This window comes from Eulemur rufifrons, chromosome 30 (genome assembly GCF_041146395.1).
Source record: "Eulemur rufifrons isolate Redbay chromosome 30, OSU_ERuf_1, whole genome shotgun sequence".
Lineage (NCBI taxonomy): Eukaryota > Metazoa > Chordata > Mammalia > Primates > Lemuridae > Eulemur > Eulemur rufifrons.
The window spans coordinates 134,347,384-134,363,398 of NC_091012.1; the positions used below are offsets into that span (position 1 = coordinate 134,347,384).

At 42.0% G+C, this 16,015-nt stretch overlaps 1 pseudogene; it reads left to right on the forward strand.

Annotated features, from left to right (window-relative positions):
- The first annotated feature begins 592 nt into the window (after positions 1–592).
- Positions 593–1,810, forward strand: LOC138377921 (glyceraldehyde-3-phosphate dehydrogenase pseudogene; annotated as a pseudogene).
- The last annotated feature ends 14,205 nt before the right edge of the window (positions 1,811–16,015 follow it).

The following is a 16,015-nucleotide window of genomic DNA, read 5'->3' on the forward strand; positions in this document are numbered from 1 at the left end:
AAAATTATTTAAAGACTTTTAAAAAGAAAAAAAGAAAACAATTCTGGATCATTAGTGGGTAGATTCCCCATATCAACGTCTAAGAAATAATGGTATTTTAAGTCTCAGAATTGTTATTTTCTAAAACCATTGCCCCTATTTAAGGTTTTCTTATATGAAGAAAAATCTGTACATTAGAGTTTCTCAACTGTGGCACTTTTGACATTTGGGCAGGATCATCTTTGTTGTGGGGCTGTCCTGTGTACTGTAGGATGTTTAGCAGCATCTCTGGCCTCCACTATATGCCAGGAGCACCTCTCAGTTGGGACAACCAAAAATGTCTCCAGACATTCCCAAGTGTCCCCTAGATGGCAAAATCAGTCCCGATTGAGAACCACTGCTACAGTTGTAATTATAGGTATCGATATATAGATATATTCCCAAAAAATGGACTGAAAGCTCTTCTGACAAGTTACCCTAGAAAATGAGATGAGGGAATAATTTGGCAAGCAGAAGGCTTGCATTTTATAATTTCTAAACAACTGTTTTGAATATTTTTTAAAAATCCTATAGTGGCTCTCTGGTTCTCCCGTTCGACAGACAGCCACATCTTCTTGAGCAGCGCCAGCACCGTCTCCGAGATACCATGGTGAAAGTGAAGGCCGGAATAAACGGCTTTGGCCATATCGGGCGCCTGGTCACCAGGGCTGCTTTTAACTCTGGCAAAGTGGATATTGTCGCCATCAATGACCCCTTCATTGACCTCAACTACATGGTCTACATGTTCCAGTACGACTCCACTCACGGCAAGTTCCATGGCACGGTCAAGGCAGAGAACGGGAAGCTTGTCATCAATGGCCATCCCATAACCATCTTCCAGGAGTGAGATCTCACCAAAATCAAATGGGGTGAAGCGGGTGCTGATTACGTTGTGGAGTCCACTGGCGTCTTCACCACCCTGGAGAAGGCCGGGGCTCACCTAGATGGGGGTGCCAAAAGGGTCATCCTCTCTGCCCCCTCTGCTGACGCCCCCATGTTTGTGATGGGCGTGAACCATGACAAGTACCAAAACAACCTCACCATTGTCAGCAATGCCTCCTGCACCACCAACGCTTAGCCCCCCTGGCCAAGGTCATCCATGACAACTTTGGCATCGTGGAGGGACTTATGACCACAGTCCTTGCCGTCACCGCCACCCAGAAGACTGTGGATGGCCCCTCTGGGAAGATGTGGCGTGATGGCCGTGGGGCTCTCCAGAACATCATCCCTGCGTTGACTGGCACCGCCAAGGCCATGGGCAAGGTCATCGCTGAGCTGAACGGGAAGCTCACTGGCATGGCCTTCCGAGTCCCCACTGCCAACGTGTCGGTGATGGACCTGACCTGCTGTCTGGACAAGCCGGCCAAGTATGACGACATCAAGAAGGTGGTGAAGCAGGCGGCAGATGGCCCTCTCAAGGGCATCCTGGGCTACACTGAGCACCAGGTTGTCTCCTCCGACTTCAACAGTGACACCCACTCTTCCACCTTTGATGCTGGGGCTGGCATAGCCCTCAACAACCACTTTGTAAAGCTCATTGTCTGGTACGACAATGAATTTGGCTACAGCAACAGGGTGGTGGACCTCATGGCCCACATGGCCACCAAGGAGTAAGAGCCCTGGACCACCAGCCCCAGCCAGAGCACAGAGGAAGAGAGAGGCCTCAGCTGCTGGGGTGTCCCTGCCTACTCAGTCCCCATCTCACTGAGAATCTCCCCTCCTCAAGACACAGTTTCCATGCCACAGCCCCTGAAGAATGGGAGGGGCCTAGGGAGCCCCACCTTGTCATGTACCAACAATAAAGTACTCTGTACTTGGCAAAAAACAAAACAAAAAAAAAAAAAACCATCCTATAGTACCTTTATAATTAAAAAAAAAAAAAACTTGAAGAAACTCTAAAATCAGCTCTAATTCTTTGTCCTAAGGTAAGATTTCCAAGTGAAAGCAACCTGTTTAAACACCTGAGAAGGAAGATAAGAACCTCATCTGAGATTTGGAATTTGGAATTGCTTGCTCTTTAAAAGTAATTAAATTTGCCTGCAGAATCATCTCTTTTGCCTTGGTAATTCTCCAGGCTGCTGAAATACCACATTTGCAAAAGTACACCCACGATATAACCTATCCAGTTTTTTCCCTTCGTTTAGGCTCACCCACACAGGCATCTTGTGGAAGCAGATAGCAAAAGCCAAAGGGACTCATGGGGATGGTACAGGACATCAGTGGAGCCCTGTCACCAGGTAAAGGACCATGTCCCTTTTAGTATACATCTGAAAATCGCAGAGTGAGACCCACTATTTTGATGATGATAAAGGCAACAAATACAATAATAATATTGATTGGCACTTGTTCCTCCCCTCCCAGGATACACTATACTAATTTCATTCCTCCACTAATGAACACTATAAACTTCCTCATATTTTTAGTAAAATTCTCCATGTCCTTGTTATACTGCTAGCACAACTATTCACAAATCTTAGAGTATACTTTTTAAATTACTTACCATGATTTGTTACAGCTTTGGTTCTAATCATAGTTATTTTTTAACTTATATGTCTAAAAAAGTTGTCCAGCTGTATTTTTTACAATGTAAATTTTTTACAAATTGAAAAATGTACATACATTTATAGTTTCTCTGCTTTTCCCTTTACTATTGAAAAAGACAAAGAAGAAACATTAGGCAATCAGGATTGGAACATGTCATGAAATGTTCTGGAAAATTCTTAAGATGAGCAAGTGGGCAGACTTTTGGTGAAGATAGCATTGGAAGTTGATAGCTTGAGGACTCCTTGACTCTAAACATTTCATATTAAGTAAAATGCAAAAAATATTAAAAGATATAACACCATATTAAAAATAAAGTAAACGTCTCTGTGGGGCAGAAATAGAAGAAATAGAACAGAAGCACACATTGGTGATCCAGGTTGAGCCTAGGCCAGGAAGCAGGAGAAGGGGACAGGGTTTTCGGTGTAAGGGGGTAGAAGTGCCCATGGAAGGCCAAGGACTAGAACTTGGTTTTGTGGTGGCTCTCCCAGCCATGCAAGGAAGATCTAAACCTGCAGCATATCAACTCCAGCTCAGGTGAGTAAATGCATGGAGTTGACATCGGTTTCTAACATATTTACCGCTTCCTAGAGTTACAAGATTGTCTCCTAAATACTTTTCCTCCATCAGCCTCATAGCCCTTTTCACATCACTCTACTTCTGACCTATTTCAATAGTCTCTAAATGGTTTCCCTGCTTTTCAAGCTTCCTCATAAAACTAATTCAATTGATTCTTTCAAAATATTACTTCATTATACCATTATATGGCTCCGAAATCTCATTACTAGCTCTCCACTAGTAACAGAAATGTCCAATGTCCAATGTCCAAGCTCTTTCTCATTTTCTTGCCATTTAAAGCCCATTATATTCTGACCCCATCATACCCAAGCACTCTCAAAATGAAGGCTGACATGGGCCACTCTGCCCCTGACTCTCAGGAAAGCAGACATGCCATGCCCACTTCCTCAGTGAAGAGAGGTTGAAGCGGACCTCTGTGGTTGTACTTCCCAGCTTCTGTTCCCCCTGGTTGTCTTCTAGGGACCACCCCTTTGTCACTTCCCAGCTTAAGGGCTTTAGGTAAGGTTGACATCATCCCCAGCTCCCAGGGACAATCAGGATGTTCTACCCATGGGAGCGAATGACTTGGGGACAGGCACAAGATCAAAGTCAATTTCATCAAGCCCAATCCCAGGAGTCTCTCTTGGCTAGGGTTGCTGACCTGTGAAGACATAAACCTGGCAAAGCTTGAGGCCACCAAGTGCATGCCTGAGAATGGAGGGAACACCAAAGAAAGCAAAGCTGAGAGAGAGAGAGAAAGCTTCTTAGCAACACTGTTGCAAAATGATGTCATATGATGGTATGTTCAAAGAATAGGGAACAACTACAAAATAGGAAACAGAGTTCACTAAGGATGCTACTCACTGGACTCATCTGCCGTCAACCTCTATTCATGTGAACTTTTGCATTCTACTTTCAGAATGTCTTTGATTTCTCATTGCCACAGAGTTATAGACCTCTCAGGGCTTGCCCTGCCCAACTTCTCCTGCTTTGCAAACAGTTTTTATATCTGAAGCAGCTACTCAACTCAGCTTGACCTTCTGGGCAATGTCAAGTCATCATTAATTACAGCTTCCCCAAGAAGAAAATAACTTGTCTCGTGATTCTAGCTCTGACTTTCCAACCAGTACCCTTAAAAAGAAACCTAGGATTTTGCAACTGGGGTTTCTCTCTGATTCAAATCTCGACGTAACATCTCAGCCTTTCTTTTCTGCTCTCACTAGGACAAAAATTTATGAAAAAGCATTCCACTCAACAGAAGGATAGGATTGGTCTTCATTAGACCCACCACATACTCATTCATATTCCTTCTCTCCTTAGACACCTAGAGCTCATAAGAAGCTGCACTTTTACAGAATGCTAAAGAAAATACTTAAATTGTAAAATGCCCTCATGATCCCTTTCCCTGGATCCCTTTGCCCCTTTCATTCTATTCCCCCATGGCTACCAAGAATTCTTGTAACCCATTTCTCTGTAGAGGAGAAATATTAAGACATACAGTCATGTGTTGCTTACTGACAGGGATAGGTCCTGAGAGATGCATCCTTAGTCGATTTCCTCGTTGTGTGAACATCGTAGCGTGTGCTTACACAAACCTAGAGGGTACAGCCTAGTGCACACCTTGGCTGTATAGTAGAGCCTGCTGCTCCTAGGCTAACACCTGTACAGCATGTTCCTATTCTGAATACTGTAGGCAATTATAACATAGTGGTAAGTATTTGTGTATCAGAACATATCTAACCAAGGAAAAGGCACAGTAAAAATACTGTATAAAAGATAAAAGATGGTGTACCTGTGTAGGCCACTTACCATGAATCAAGCTTGCAGGACTGGAAGTTGCATGTGAGTCAGTGAGTGAGTGGTGAGTGAATGTGAAGGCCTAGGACATCACTGTACACTACCATAGACTTGATAAACACCGTACATTCAGGCTGCATTAAATTGATAAAGAAATTTTCTTTTTTCAATAAGTTAACCTTAGCTTACTGTAACTTTTTACTTGATAAATTTTAAAATTTCCTGTAAATTTTTGACTCTGTTGTAATAACAGCTTAAAACAGAAACATACTGTACAGCTGCACAAAAATATTTTCTTTCTCTATATCCTTATTCTATAAGCTTTTTTGATTTTTACTTTTTAAAGTTTTTTTCTTAAAAATTAAGACACATACACATTAGCCTAGGCCTACACAGGGTCAGGATCATCAATTTCACTGTCTTCTACCTCCACATCTTGTCCCACTGGAAGGTCTTCGGGGCAATAACATGCATGGAGCTGTCATCTCCTATGATAACAATGCCTTCTGGAATATCTCCTGAAGGACCTGCCTGAGGCTGTTTTAGAGTTAACTTTTTTTTTTTTTTAATATAATGTTGACTAAAGAAAAATATCAAGCTTTTAAAGAATTAAAGTTGGTTTTATTCAGACATCTGGTGATTGGTTACAGAGGCATAATCACTAACCCTGTTAGACATTATCTTATGCGTAGGAAAAGGCAAGGACTAGGGTCATTTAGCTTTTAAAGAACAAAGTGACTCAAACAAGAGGTGTTGGGGGCCATGTGCTCTATCCTCTTTGGTCTTCAAAGCATCTTTCTGGAGAGCTGTGCATCATCACAGATTCAGGGCTTTGTGAAAATATGCTGGCAAGCAGAAACGAGCAAACATGACCTCTTACATTTGCTACTTTGTCTCACAATAAGTAGAAGGAGTACACTCCAAAATAGTAATAAAAATACAGTATTATATACATAACCAGTAATGTAGTTGTTTGTCATCATCAAGTATGATGTACTATACATAATTGTATGTGCTATACTTTCATATGATCAGCAGAGCAGTAGGTTTGTTTACATCAGCATCACCACAAACACCTGATGAATGCATTGTGCTACGATGTTATGATGGTTACGACATCACTAGATGATAGGAATTTTTAAGCTCCATTACAATCTTACCATCATAAATGTGGTCCAATGTTAACCAAAACATTGTTATGGGATACATGACTGCAATGTAGTTTCCTTACTGAAAACTCTTTTCACCTTGAGCAGGGGTTGGCAAGCTTTTCTATAAAAGACAGGATAGTAAATGTTTTAGGCTTGGCTTTACCAACTAAAAGGTCTTTGTTGCAAGGATTCAATTCTGTCATAGACATATGTCAGTGAACGGAAGAGGCTGTGTTTCAATAAAACTTTAATTACAAAAACAGGCAGAGGGCAGAATTTGACCCAGGGCTATAATTGGCTGATCCCTGATCTAGAACAATGGTTCTATAGTGTGGTATGAGCCCAGCAGCATCAGCATCACCTGGTTACTTATTAGAAATGCAAATTCTCAGGCTTATCCCATTATCCCAAACCTACTGAATTAGGAAATCTTGGAGTAGGACGTAAGAATCGGTTTATGGAGCCCTCCAGGTGATTTGAATGCTTGCTCAATTTTTGAGAATTACTAAGCTAGAGCAGCATTTCTCAGCCTTGGCTACACATTAGAACCACCTGGGCCCACCCCAGACAACTGACGTGAGACTCAGGCATCAGTGTTTTTAAAGTTCCCAGTGATTCTGATGTACAGCAAGCTTGGGACACAGTGATCTAAAAGCACTGTGGGATGCCCCTTTCTTCTCAAACCATACTGAGATGGGGTTACTTTGAACACATCTGTGCCCTGGTCAACATCTCTTTCCCATTTTTGAGAATTAGCTTCAAAGCTTTTCAACCCATGGATTGATTCATGGGGCGTTTTTTTTTTTTTTTTTTTTTCCCCAACCATTTAATATGGGTTCTGAAAGATCAAAGCTCAAAGCCATCTCTGGGCCCATCTGTGGTCATTTGTTGTTCTTGGCAGAAGGTGAAAAAACACATGCCATGCTCAGGAAACACAGTCTGGAGATCAGAGTTGGAGAATGGGTTGAACTTTCTTTTCTGAGCATAAACAGACGATCATGATATAATTTGTCCCTAGCCCTCACTCCCCTACTAAAACCCAATTTCTGCAACCAGAAATATGAAGGGAGATCCTCTTTGTCTTGAAGACAGTTTTTGCTTTGAAAAGGCTGATTATAGATGAGACCAACATCCTTTCTTAGGGTCCATCACCCACAGGACACCTCTCTTTAGGTGATGCCATGACAAGTGGTGCTCACAGGAATTTCAGCACTGATAGTAGACTTCACAGTTTAGAGTGGTTTGGAATCTTTCAAGAGGCTCATTTGAGTTTGCTTTTGTAACTGGTTCTGGCATCTGTCCTTTAAATCCCTTCTACTCAAAGTGTGGTCCCTTGATCTGCAGCATGGACATTACCTGGGAGTTTGCCAGAAATACAGACTCTTGGGCCCCCCCCCCAGACGTATTGAATCAGAATCTGATTTCAACAAGATCCCCAAGGGGATGGTGTGTGCATTAAAGTTTGAAAAACACAGCATTAAACCAATCTTTGCAGAAGTGCAATCAGTGAGAGATTTTGTACAGCAAAGACAAAAATACAGTTGTGAATAGAGTCCGACAGCTACCAGATTGAGCAGTGAGGTGCTATGTCAGGAGTTATATATATCCCCAAACTGAGTAATTAGCATGATTTCATAGCTTTCTTTAGGCCCTAGAGGTTACTATGATGAAATGGTTTTAAATACTGGAACCATTATCATAGCACCAGTTTTAAATTCTAAGGGAGACAGAAAATGAAGGATAAACATGAGGTTGAGTTTCATGATCAGAATGCAGAAAGGGTGACTACCATGATGGTTGTGAGTGATTTTACATTATAGGCCCAGCATTCTAAAGAGGCTGACTAGACTCTTAATGAAAGATAAGGGATTGAAGGTCTTACTCTTTCTTTTCGAAAAAGGACAAAATAAATTGGCTGAACCACATCTGTTAAATTCTGTTGCAATTAATTATAGTAATTTTTGATCAATATAGAACTTTGTAATGCACTGGGTCATTTTTTTTTTTTAATAAGAGAAAATGTTTGAGATAGCCAAGCACTGCATTGCTAAGGCTTTAACAATGGCATTGTCAAATATGGAAACACATGATGAAATTTGTGAGTGGTTCTAGAATAATTTGGTTTGTGAAAAAGCTGGCCTAAATATACACATAACAGCTGGGCGTGGTGGCTGGTACCTGTAATCCCAGCTACTCGGGAGGCTGAGGCAGGAGAATCACTTGAGCCCAGGAGTTCGAGGCTGCAGTGAGCGATGATGGCGCCACTGCACTCTAGCCTGGGTGACAGAACAAAACCTGGTCTCTAAAAAAAATAATAATATAAGTAAATAAACATACACATAACAGGCACCCAATCAATACTTGTTCAAAGAGTAAGAGTAGTAGCTACCATTTCTGAAGCAAATACTGTGTCTAGCTACTGTTCTGAGCACTTTCTATGTAGCACCTCATTTCATTTCATCATGTCTTCAAAGCAGACATTATTAAGATCCTATTTTACAGCCAGGAAGCATTCATAGACAGTGTGAATACTTTACCTAACTGATGAGGGGTGGAACAGGGCTCAGAGCCAAGCAGTGGGCAGCAGAGTCCCTGCAAGTAATTACTGTGCTGTACTACCTCATGGATGAGCAATGCCAACAGATCTTGGAAGTCAGATGCAATCTGGGCAAGGAAAATGAACTGGGCCTTGTAGTCTGCAAGGTCAGAGATGGGGCAGGATGCTTATCTTTTCAGAGAGAAGATGTGTCTGAGTACTTTGTTTCCCCCTATTTTCTCATTCATTTTCCAACTGATTGTGGACTCTTCCCATAGCTTCTCTCCTTCCTTCATTTTTGTGTTGCCAAGGCCCTTCTTTTCCAGTGTTTTTATTTTTTTTAAAAAAGGAATTCACACATCCAATTATTATTTGAGTTGACATAGTGTTAATTAACTTCCCCTGTGAATAGGTTTTCTCCTAATCCATACTGGGGAATAGTCTTTACTTCTGCCTTTTTATGTTGTGCATACATAATCAGCCCTTAATCTGTGTTTCTTTCTTTTTAAAAAAAACCAGAGATGGGGTCTCACTATGTTGCCCAGGCTTGTCTTGAACTCCTGATCTCAAGCGATCCTCCCACGTCAGCCTCCCAAAGTACTGGGATTATGGGCATGTGCCACTGCACCCAGCCAAAAGTGAGACAATCAAAGGTTGTATTTCTTGATTGGTAAGTTATTACAGGTAAGATGTTAATGGCCAGCAATGGCTTAAGGCCTTGCTTTTCAAACTTTTCCACCAATGGTAGACATGTTCTAGGGTGGACCTCATGATCCCCACCTCCTGGTATTCACACCCTCGTGTAATCCCCTCCCCATGTGGCTTGTTTCTAAGCAATAGAATACAGCAAGGGTAACAGGATGTATGTGATTTCTCTGGGGGTGGGGAGTGAGTACCTGGGCCAGAATAGACACTGCAATAAAATTTTTTTTTCAAACAACCATTTTCTGGGACCCTTGTGTAGGTCTCATCCTGCAGTGATAAGGGAGGGGGTAGCTTTGTCCTTATCAGGGGGGATAGGAATGCAGGTGTTTGCAGCTGCCTGTTAGATTTACAACCCCCTGACTCTCCAGACTCATGCGGCTATTGTTTTGCAAGCCTAAGTTTTCCATTAACCTCATCCCATCCTATGCATACTTTTCCAGTTCCCACCAGGAACAAACCTAACAAGGTCCATGGCCATTCAGAAGGTTTGTCTGAATGAGATATTGAGAGAGGAGTATCAGAGGCCCAGGGGAAGAAACAGAAACTGGGAGGACTTAGGGCTAGAATTACGTGAAATGATAAGGCTGAAGATCTGGTCCTCAAAGTGGATAGCCGGAAATCCAAAATATGCTGTCCCCAGGGTGAATCAAACTCAGACTTTATTCAGACTCTTGGTAAAATCATTGGCTGTCCTGTTCAGTGTGTAGGGAAGAGCAAGAGAAATATCTCTACTTAAATATAGATAGGGCAGGGTCATACTTGTTTAGGAGACCCATTACTCTCAGTGTTGAGTGATGGAGGACAGAAGTAAAGACTCTGGCTTGTTGGGGTTTAGGGATGAGCTTTATTTCTGGTAGGGAAAATTGGAGGATTAATTAAGAGAACAAGACCTAGGACATGGTAGTCAGACTGATCCCACACAGTTGGTGTTGGGGAATGGCTGTAGCTTAATGAACATAAAAACCACAGCGGAGTTCACCTTGGGAACACCCACAGGCTCGATCTCAGGCTTTACCAGTTTTGATTACAATGGCTCAAGGATTATGCAAGACAGAGCTTGCAGGCGATAGGGCCCAGAGGCAAGTGGAACTGCCAATAATGGGTTACTGGAAGTTCAGGAACCAAGAAAGAGCCTGGGAGAAAGATATTTGGGGGTTGGAGGACTTTGTGAACTAACCTCAAATCATACTACTTGTTTATCCCTGAAGGTAGCCCTGTGACTAATTCCTAAATGACAACCTTTGTCACTCCTTGAACCTTAAGCCCACCACTCACGATTGCAACCACTTCATATAGAACTTTGTCCATTTATAGGAGCTGGAGATGAGAAGAACAAGAGAGAACATAAATACTGTCTTCAAACACTCTACAGCCTTTTTCCACATCAAAGAGAGAATGTGTACTGATGTGGTTTGGATGTTTGACCCCTCCAAATCTTATGTTGAAATTCGATCCCCAGTGTTGGAGGTGAGGCCTGGTGGGAGGTGTTTGGGTCATGGGGGAAGATGCCTCATGAATGGCTTGGTGCCCTCCCCGAGATAATGAGTGGGTTCTCACTTTGTTAGTTCACGCCAGAGCTGGTTGTTTAAAGGAGCCTGGCACCACCTCCTCCCTCCCTCTCTTGCTCCTTGTCTCGCCATGTGACAAGCATGCTCCCCCTTCACCTTCTGTGTTGAGTGGAAGCTCTCTGAAGCCCTCACCAGAAGCAGATGCTGTTGCCATGCTTCTTATATGGCATGTAGAACCATGAGCCAAATAAACCTCTTTTCTTTATGAATTATCCAGGCTCAGGTATTCCTTTATAGCAACACAAAATGGACTAACACACACAAACATATATATATTTTGCATGTGTGTGTATATACATATAGACAACATACATATGTATACGCACATATGAATATATCTATGTGTGTGTATATGTGTGTGTATATATATATATATATATATATATATAAAACCTGATAACCATTGAATAGCAGGGATGAAACTAGGTGGACAAGATGTCTTGTCCAGAGTTACTGGAAATGCAAATATCTGCCTATCTTCCAAAGCTTATCTTCTTCCAGTGTACTTAGAAAAAAGGCAGGGTTTATCCCTTGTTCTCTCTGGGGCGGACCAGCATCTCCATGGCAACCTGGATTTCTAGCCATACTTTAGGCCTCTATTTGCTTCCCCATTGACCACTGCCTGGAACCCTGGCACCACCATCCTGTCTAGATACAACACTGTTAATGCCACAATGGGCTCCAAGGACCAATGATACGGAGAAGTTTGTCACTCTCCTTATCTCCTTATGGCTATTGAATGTTTGGAGGTGGAGGACTTCAAACCACAGCCATGTTAAATAAGATTTATGGGAGGACATTGTTTTGGATTGAGTTCCTACACTAGGCCCCAACAGACAATACCAAAAAAGAAAGGAGTCACTGTGCTAGGTGCTACATAATCAAACTGAACTTAGAAATGGGCCAGTTTTTAAAAAAACAGGAGATTCACAGCAAGCAATCACAACCTTAGCTGGTATGATAAGACAGTCCCCTCTGCTTTAACCCTACAAGGAAAGTGACTTTAAAATGACCAATCTACTTTTTGCACTATGCTATTTCCTTGTTCTAGCTCATTACCTTACAAAAACCAAATATTCTGCCACGTCTGGTGGAGCACTCTTCTATTTTATAGACAAGATGCTACCCAATTCATGAATCACTAATAAAAACCAATAGATCATTAAACTCAATTTGTTGAAATTTTGTTTTCTGACAGTCAATATGACTCTTCTGAGAGTCCAGTGAAAACCAAAATGTTAAACTTCATGGCAGATTTGTTCCCAGGTACATTCTAGTCCCGAGCCCAGCATCTCAATCTTAAGGTTTGTCTTCTCCTTCCAACCTCAGAAAGCCTCCCTTAATTATTTATTGTATGAATCTCAACCAGCCCTATTCTAAGGTAATACCTTCTCTAATCCATACGGTTTGGTTTAATTTTACCATCAATTGCCATTTCCCACCTGGGTAACCTACAGATAAATAATGCTAAACTACAATAGTTTCCCCAAAGCTGACTTTCTCAGTTTAAATAACACTACAGGAGGGTAAAGGGCCTTAGTGGAATAGTCCAGAATGGATATACTTTGGCACTCAGTTGACACCCCCTCCCTTAGGATGAGATAAAAATAGGTTTCCACTGACTCTCTTCTGGCCTCCTGTGTATAGGTCTTGAACAAACCATGTTTCCTAAGGATGAACAAAGTTTGTCATAGAAAATATACTTCATTTACATTTTAAGGAAGAAAAACATTTCCCTAAAGTCAATACAGTTCACAAAGAATTTCCCTGCCCTCAGTGGTAACAGACTTCTACTTTATTAGTCAGAATGGCTTTGTTCCTCACACGTAGGTTCTAGGGGCATACTTTGCACAGCCAGATGTTGCCATAAATAAAATAGACTCCAGCACCAAGTGTTGACCCACAGAAAGCACAAAAAATCAGCAGAAGCTGTGAAATTAAAAATTTCTTCAACATGATGAAATATTTCAGCCAGGATTTTCTTCCTGACACATCTTTATAAGTAAAAAGAGTGACATTGCAAGGACTGATCATCCCTGGTCTAGAGTAAGTCACCAGGGAATGTGGGTTTATTCCTCTTCCAGTTATAGTTTTCACTAAACCACACCAAAGTCATGCTATGTATACAAAATGCTCATATCTCATCTTGTTATAATTACTTTCAATCAGGAAAAGAAATGTCTATGGTCTGAATATTAGTATCACCCCCCCCCCCCAAATTCATATGCTGGAATCTAATGCCCAATGTGATAGTATTAAGAGATAGGGCCTTAACAGATGATTAGATCATGAAGGGGATTAGTGCCCTTATAAAAGAAGCTTGAGGGAGCCTGTTTGCCTCTTCCACCACGTGAAGCTAGAAGGTGGCCTCTATGAAGAACAGGCCCTCACCAGACACTGAATCTGTTGGCACCTTGATCTTAGACTTCCCAGCCTCCAGAGTTGTGAGCAATAAATTTCTGTTATTTATAAATTACCCAGTCTAGAGTATTTTGTATAGCAGCCCAAATGGACTAAAACAGAAACTATCTTAGCAAAGATATTAATAACTCCCTTATTTTAATTCTCTTTCCCTTCCTCGATTAATAGGAAATTAACATGAAATCTGTTGTGATAGGGCCCATAATTTTACAGTCTGCTCAGGCCAATTTTACTCTTAAAGGGGTGGTGAGTGGGTTTTAAACTTTCTTCCTACTGAATATTTCAAACATACTAGAATAAAACAGAATGCTTTTAGAGCAAGTTAGACATAATTTTCTAGAATCTTTCACAGAAGGAGGAAAGCAAATTTGTCATAATTACATAGAAAAAAATGCAGAAATGAGTTTCTACTCTCTAGTAACTCTGAAGTAAGTAGTGCTGTTCAGTAATTATATGTGTGATGTGTGTTGCGGTTGTACTTCCTTTTGTGGTGCATTCACGCTTTCTCATTAATATTAACCCTTAGCATGATGGTACGACCCAGTGCCGTCTGGCCCCTGTTTCCCGGTTGTTCTGCTCTTTCAGTTCCTTAGTCATGCCTTTCTCCTCCCTGCCTGCTGCGGGTCCTAACCAGTCTTCTTCACTGCTAGAAATCTCCTGGTCTAGGTCAACTTCATAAAGGATTTTTGTTTCTTTCTTGTTTGCTTTACAATTGTACACCATTTGTGAGTTTCGGTGATTAAAGCTTGGATCTCTCATGAAATTGTAAGTTCCATGAGAGCAGGGACCAGGTTTATTTTTTGTTCTGTTCATCAGTGCATAGTAGGTGCTGAAGAAATACTTGCAACATAAATGAATGATTGAATGAATGATTGAATGAATGAATGTTGATTTTGAGGATGGATTTTTGCACTGGACTAGGAATTATTCATATGTACAATGAAACTAAACAAGAGCAGAGGAGATATAATGGGGACAAAAGGAACAGAAGTGTTAAAGTTCTTGAGGCAGGGAGAAGGAATAAAGGCATAGTAACAGCAAGAGATAGACTAAAATGAATTCAGAAAACACAAACATAAATAGGCAGCCAGGAATACTGAGATGAATTTACAAACAGATGCAAAACAGGTCAGTATCCATAGGGCAACGATCAATTGTAGTGCCTGGCCAAATTTATTTGCATTTCCTTGAACAAGCATAATTTGGACTATTATCAGTTTTCTACAATGTACAGACTTTTAAAATAGTTCAAAGACAATGAAAGATACAAACAGCCTGGAAGAACAAGCTAGACAGTAATCTAGAAATCTTTCTTTGCCCATTTCAAAGTCTTTCATCATTTTTCCTGACAGATCCTAATCAATACTATGTAGTATGTCCTCCGAACTTCCCTCCCCCTAGAGCATCCACTGATCCTTAGGGGGAGCTTATTAGACAATGTTCTGGTATGACTGTTGGGGCATTCAATAACCACGCAGCTTCCCCCCGCCATTTTGGATAATTCTTAGTTAATTAATTAGTTTGTACCATGACTCCTTCCCTTTTCACTACAGCTTGCAAGGCTGGCAGAGGATAGCCACAGCGTAGGAGGAAGGCTGCTGGTAACAACTTAGAGGGTACAGCTGCTCTTCCAAGGCCATTGTCAGAAAGGAGTGTCTGTTTCCCACAGGTACTGGCTGCCGAGGGGACTAATCAAGGGGGACAGATTGCCTCCCCTTGGGGGCAACCTGGTACTCTATTACACCCTTTACAGCGGCAGTCCCCAACCTTTTTGGCACTAGGGACCGGTATCATGGAAGACAATTTTTCCATGGACTGCGTGGGCTTGCGGGGCAGGGAGGTGGAGCTCAGGCCGCGATTCACAGCCTGGTCCCTAACAGGCCACGGACCTGGTACCCAGCTGCGGCCCGGGGGTTGGGGACCACAGCTTTACAGGACTACAGACACACTTGTGTTTTCTGATAGGTACCTCAGAATATTCACATGTTCTCCCCAGCACCTGAAGCACCACCTAAGAGGACACTGAGAGGACCAAGAGGCTCTGCAACTCTTTCTTCCTCATTAGGTGGCTATTTTTTTGTACATGGCAGAACACTCAAAGGTGTCAGCCACTGGTGACCAGAAAGAGTTAATGTTTCTAAATACCTGGCTTACCCCCTGGGAGAAGCTCAGTTAGACCCAAACCCTGCACGGGGGCATCTGCTTTACTGGAGCCCTCAAGGGGAAGTGACTTCCTAAGGAAATCTGCTAGGAAGACAAATAATGAGTCTTTGCTTAGCTTAGGAACAACTGTGCGCTTACACAACAGGCTGATGAAGACTGACATGGCTGTGTAGTATCACCTCCTAGAAATTGCCTTTCTATCTATTCCTCCTCTTCCTCTCTTCAACCAGGAAGCAGCCCTAACAGAACCTGGGGGCAGACCAAGGGCAGCTTTGGGCTCTCCAGTTTTGTATTTGGGTGAGTAGATGCTGGATTTTTGGGAGCTTTAATTATTATTATTATTTTTTTTTTTTGAGACAGAGTGTCACTCTGTTGCCTGGGCTAGAGTGCCGTGATGTCAGCCTAGCTCACAGCAACCTCAAACTCCTGGGCTCAAGCAATCCTTCTGCCTCAGCCTCCCGAGTAGCTGGGACTACAGGTATGCGCCACCATGCCCGGCTAATTTTTCTATATATATTTTTAGCTGTGCATATAATTTCTTTCTATTTTTAGTAGAG